The 4,926-nt window shown below is 38.4% G+C and overlaps 1 pseudogene; it reads right to left on the bottom strand.

Annotated features, from left to right (window-relative positions):
• Window positions 1-242: 242 nt before the first annotated feature.
• LOC128588159 (transcription initiation factor TFIID subunit 11-like) lies at window positions 243-1,332 on the bottom strand (annotated as a pseudogene).
• Window positions 1,333-4,926: the final 3,594 nt, after the last annotated feature.

Below are 4,926 nucleotides of genomic sequence, written 5' to 3'. Positions count from 1 at the left end.
AGGTTTTCTCTCTCTGAAAGAAGCTCTCCTGTCCAGAATATGGTCAAGGCCCAGGCACCTTTCTTCCAACTAGCCACGAGACAAAATACCCTAAGAGGTCCCAAATTAGTCAAGACAAGTATGAAACAAGCTGTATGCCTTCTGGGTATACAGATATTAGAATTTTGAGAAAAATATTAAAATCATTAAATCCTTGGAGGACTAAAGATACTAAAGCACCAGTGCAGAAAGTCTCATTTAATAGGAAGTCTGGAATGTACTGTCAGTAATAGGTATTTCTAGACTTTGGTCTATAAAAAGATAATTTTTTTGTGCTTTGAGTTAGGGATTTGTCCCTTTGACTTTAACCTTTGAACAGCCTCCCTCATATGTTTGGGTTGTAGTGGTGGCATTTCTCTCCACTTCTCACACACATCGAGGGCTTCTTCTTACGACTTCCCCAACGAAAACCTTGGAAATACCAGACATGACAATAACAACATTCTGAGACACAGAGGTGCCAGTGATAGACTGGATCAACCTTTTAATGGCTGCCTTAGGGAAAGCTGACTGGTAATACATTTCATAATGGTTCAGCTGCTCCTCAGAAAAAGAAGAAACTAGGATTTGCATCTTCTGAATCTCATCTTCATCTACTTTTTGCTTCTTTTCTTTGGTATCTATTTTCAGTTTTTTGGCTATAGGAGTTAGTAATGATGAGTCTTCCCTTTCAATCACTGTTAAATCTGAGACATCCTGAGTCTTGAGCTCGCCTTCCTCTGCCGCAGCTTCTTTCAAGTCTGCATCTCCATCTCCCTCGTTTCCTCAGGGATTCCATCCGTATTGGTAGCCCCAGGTCCCCGGGAGCAGTGACTGATTTGTCTGACTCCCTCGTCTCTCCACCTTTATCCGTGGACAACTCTTGGGCATTGTCCATCTGGGGCAGAATTAGAGGAGACAGGAGATTATAGCTATGCCCTAGCTTGTGTCTTCATTTTTGTGCTCAAGAAAGTTAATGATTTCCTCTTTTATTTCTTCCTGCACCCAATTGTCATTCAACAGAAGGTTGTTTAATTTCCATGCCTTTCTGTGGGGTTCAATGTTTTTGTTGGAGTTGAGTTCCACCTTTAGTGCCTTGTGCTCTGAGCAACTACAAGGTAAAGTTTCAATTCTTTTGATTCTGTTGGCATTTGTTTTGTGTCCTAGGATATGATCAATTTTGGAGAATGTTCCATGGGGCAATGAGAAGAATGTATATTCTTTATCTTTGGGATGGAGCGTTCTATATACATCTATCAAGCACAGTTGTTCTAGGGTCTCATTTAAGTCTCTTATATCTTTCTTTCTTCTTTTTTTTTTTTTTTTTTGCAGTTTTTGGCCGAGGTTGGGTTTGAACCTGCCACCTCCACCATATGGGGCTGGCGCCCTACTCCTTTGAGCCACAGGTGCTGACCTAAGTCCCTTATATCTTTGTTTAATTTCTGTTTAGAGGATCTGTCCAGCTCTGTAAGAGGAGTGTTAAAGTCCCTGTTATTATGGTGTTATAGGATAACATATTGCTCAGACTGAGTAAGGTCTCTTTCAAGAATCTGGGAGCATTTAAGTTGGGTGCATAAATATTTAGAATTGAAATATCTTCTTGTTGTATTTTTCCCTTGACCAATATAAAGTGACCATCTTTGTCTTTTTTGACTTTAGTTGCTTTAAATCCACATGTATCTGAAAATAAGATCGCAACTCCTCTTTTCTTCTGAATTCCATTTGCCTGAAAAATTGTCTTCCAACCCTTAACTCGGAGTTTTAATTTGTCTTTTGCAGCCAGGTGTGTTTCCTGCAGACAGCAAATGGTTGGCTTGTGGTTTTTAATCCAGTCAGCCAATCTATGTCTCTTCAGTGGGAAATTCAAGCCATTAACATTTATTTATATAATTGATAAGTGTGGTAGTGTTCTACTCATCTTATTTTGTGAGAGTCCATTGCTTAGTTTTATCTTTTGCATCAGTGTGGAAGTTAGGTTTGTCCTTTAATTTCTGAGTTCTTTCTTTGCCGTTGATCCATTGTGATGGTCAGTGTGTAGTAGAACAGGTTGAAGTATTTCCTGTAAAGCTGGTCTTGTTGTAGTGAATTTCCTCAGTGTTTGTATATCAGTAAATGATTTGATTTCTCTGTCAATTTTAAAGCTTAGCTTAGCAGGATATCCAATTCTGGGCTGGAAATTGTTCTAGTTAAGTAGATTACAGGTAGATAACCATTGTCTTCTTGCTTGAAAAGTTTCATTAGAGAAGCCTGCAGTCACCCTGATGGATTTGCCTCTGTAAGTCAACTGGCACTTACCCCTGGCAGCTTGAAAAATCTTTTATTTTGTCTTGACTTTGGACAGGTTCATCATAATGTGTCTTAGAGAAGCTCTGTTAGAGTTGAGGCAACCTGGGGTCCAATATCCCTCTGAAAGCAGTGTGTCAGAATCTTTGGTGATATTTGGGAAATTTTCATTTATAATATTCTCTAGTATGGCTTCCATTCCCCTGGGGCATTCATCTTCCCCTTCTAGGATACCTATAACTCAAATGTTTGAACACTTCATAAGTCCCATAATTCTGTCTGCGAACATTCTGCTTTCTCTCTCTTCTTTTCTGCCTCTTTAACTATCTAAGTTATCTCAAGAGCTTTGTCCTCTACCTCTGAGATTCTTTCTTCTGCATGGTCTAATCTGTTGTTGATACTTTCTACTGCATCTTTAAGTTCCCTAATTGACTGCTTCAGTTCCTTCAGCTCTGCTATATCCTTTCTATATTCTTTTTTTGTTTGTTTTTAAAAACAAGTTTATTTAATATATGTTTATTAAAACAAACAATATTGGAAATAGATAGTAGGTACTGATGGATTTAGACATTGATTACTAAAACTTTGGATCTTCAAATTTAAGTTATGGGCTTTTTTTTTTCTTTCTTTTTTTTTTTATTGTTGGGGATTCATTGAGGGTACAATAAGCCAGGTTACAGTGATTGCAATTGTTAGGTAACGTCCCTCTTGCAATCATGTCTTGCCCCCATAAAGTGTAACACACACCAAGGCCCCACCCACCTCCCTCCTTCCCTCTTTCTGTTCCCCCCCCATAACCATAATTGCCATTAATTGTCCTCATATCAAAATTGAGTACATAGGATTCATGCTTCTCCATTCTTGTGATGCTTTACTAAGAATAATGTCTTCCACGTCCATCCAGGTTAATACGAAGGATGTAAAGTCTCCATTTTTTTTAATGGCTGAATAGTATTCCATGGTATACATATACCACAGCTTGTTAATCCATTCCTGGGTTGGTGGGCATTTAGGCTGTTTCCACATTTTGGCGATTGTAAATTGAGCTGCAATAAACAGTCTAGTACAAGTGTCCTTATGATAAAAGGATTTCTTTCCTTCTGGGTAGATGCCCAGTAATGGGATTGCAGGATCAAATGGGAGGTCTAGCGTGAGTGCTTTGAGGTTTCTCCATACTTCCTTCCAGAAAGGTTGTACTAGTTTGCAGTCCCACCAGCAGTGTAAAAGTGTTCCCTTTTCTCCACATCCACGCCAGCATCTGCAGTTTTGACATTTTGTGATGTGGGACATTCTCACTGGGGTTAGATGATATCTCAGGGTTGTTTTGATTTGCATTTCTCTAATATATAGAGATGATGAACATTTTTTCATGTGTTTGTTAGCCATTCGTCTGTCGTCTTTAGAGAAAGTTCTATTCATGTCTCTTGCCCATTGATATAAGGGATTGTTGGCTTTTTTCATGTGGATTAATTTGAGTTCTCTATAGATCCTGGTTATCAAGCTTTTGTCTGATTGAAAATATGCAAATATCCTTTCCCATTGTGTAGGTTGTCTATTTGCTTTGGTTATTGTGTCTTTAGCTGTACAGAAGCTTTTCAGTTTAATGAAGTCCCATTTGTTTATTTTTGTTGTTGTTGCCATTGTCATGGCAGTCTTCTTCATGAAGTCTTCCCCCAGGCCAATATCTTCCAGTGTTTTTCCTATGCTTTCTTTGAGGATTTTTATTGTTTCATGCCTTAAATTTAAGTCCTTTATCCATCTTGAATCAATTTTTGTGAGTGGGGAAAGGTGTGGGTCCAGTTTCAGTCTTTTACATGTAGACATCCAGTTCTCCCAACACCATTTATTGAATAGGGAGTCTTTCCCCCAAGGTATGTTCTTGTTTGGTTTATCAAAGATTAGGTGGTTGTAAAATGTTAGTTTCATTTCTTGGTTTTCAATTCGATTCCAAGTGTCTATGTCTCTGTTTTTGTGCCAGTACCATGCTGTCTTGAGCACTATGGCTTTGTAGTACAGACTAAAATCTGGTATGCTGATGCCCCCAGCTTTATTTTTGTTACAGAGAACTGCCTTAGCTATATGGGGTTTTTTCCGGTTCATACAAAATGCAGAATCATTTTTTCCAAATCTTGAAAGTACGATGTTGTTATTTTGATAGGAATGGCATTGAATAGGTAGACTGCTTTGGGAAGTATAGACATTTTAACAATGTTGATTCTTCTCATCCATGAGCATGGTATGTTCTTCCATTTGTTAATATCCTCTGCTATTTCCTTTCTGAGGATTTCATAATTTTCTTTGTAGAGGTCCTTCACCTCCTTCATTAGGTATACTCCTAGGTATTTAATTTTCTTTGAAACTATGGTGAAGGGAGTTGTGTCCTTAATTAGCTTCTCATCTTGACTGTTATTGGTGTACACAAAGGCTACTGACTTGTGGACATTGATTTTATATCCTGAAACATTACTGTATTTTTTGATGACTTCTAGGAGTCTTGTGGTTGAGTCTTTGGGGTTCTCTAAGTATAAGATCATGTCGTCAGCAAAGAGGGAGAGTTTGACCTCCTCTGCTCCCATTTGGATTCCCTTTATTTCCTTGTCTTGCCTAATTGTATTGGCTAGAACT

Source organism: Nycticebus coucang, chromosome 6 (genome assembly GCF_027406575.1).
Source record: "Nycticebus coucang isolate mNycCou1 chromosome 6, mNycCou1.pri, whole genome shotgun sequence".
Classification (NCBI taxonomy): domain Eukaryota; kingdom Metazoa; phylum Chordata; class Mammalia; order Primates; family Lorisidae; genus Nycticebus; species Nycticebus coucang.
This window is presented reverse-complemented; position numbering and strand designations above follow the sequence as displayed.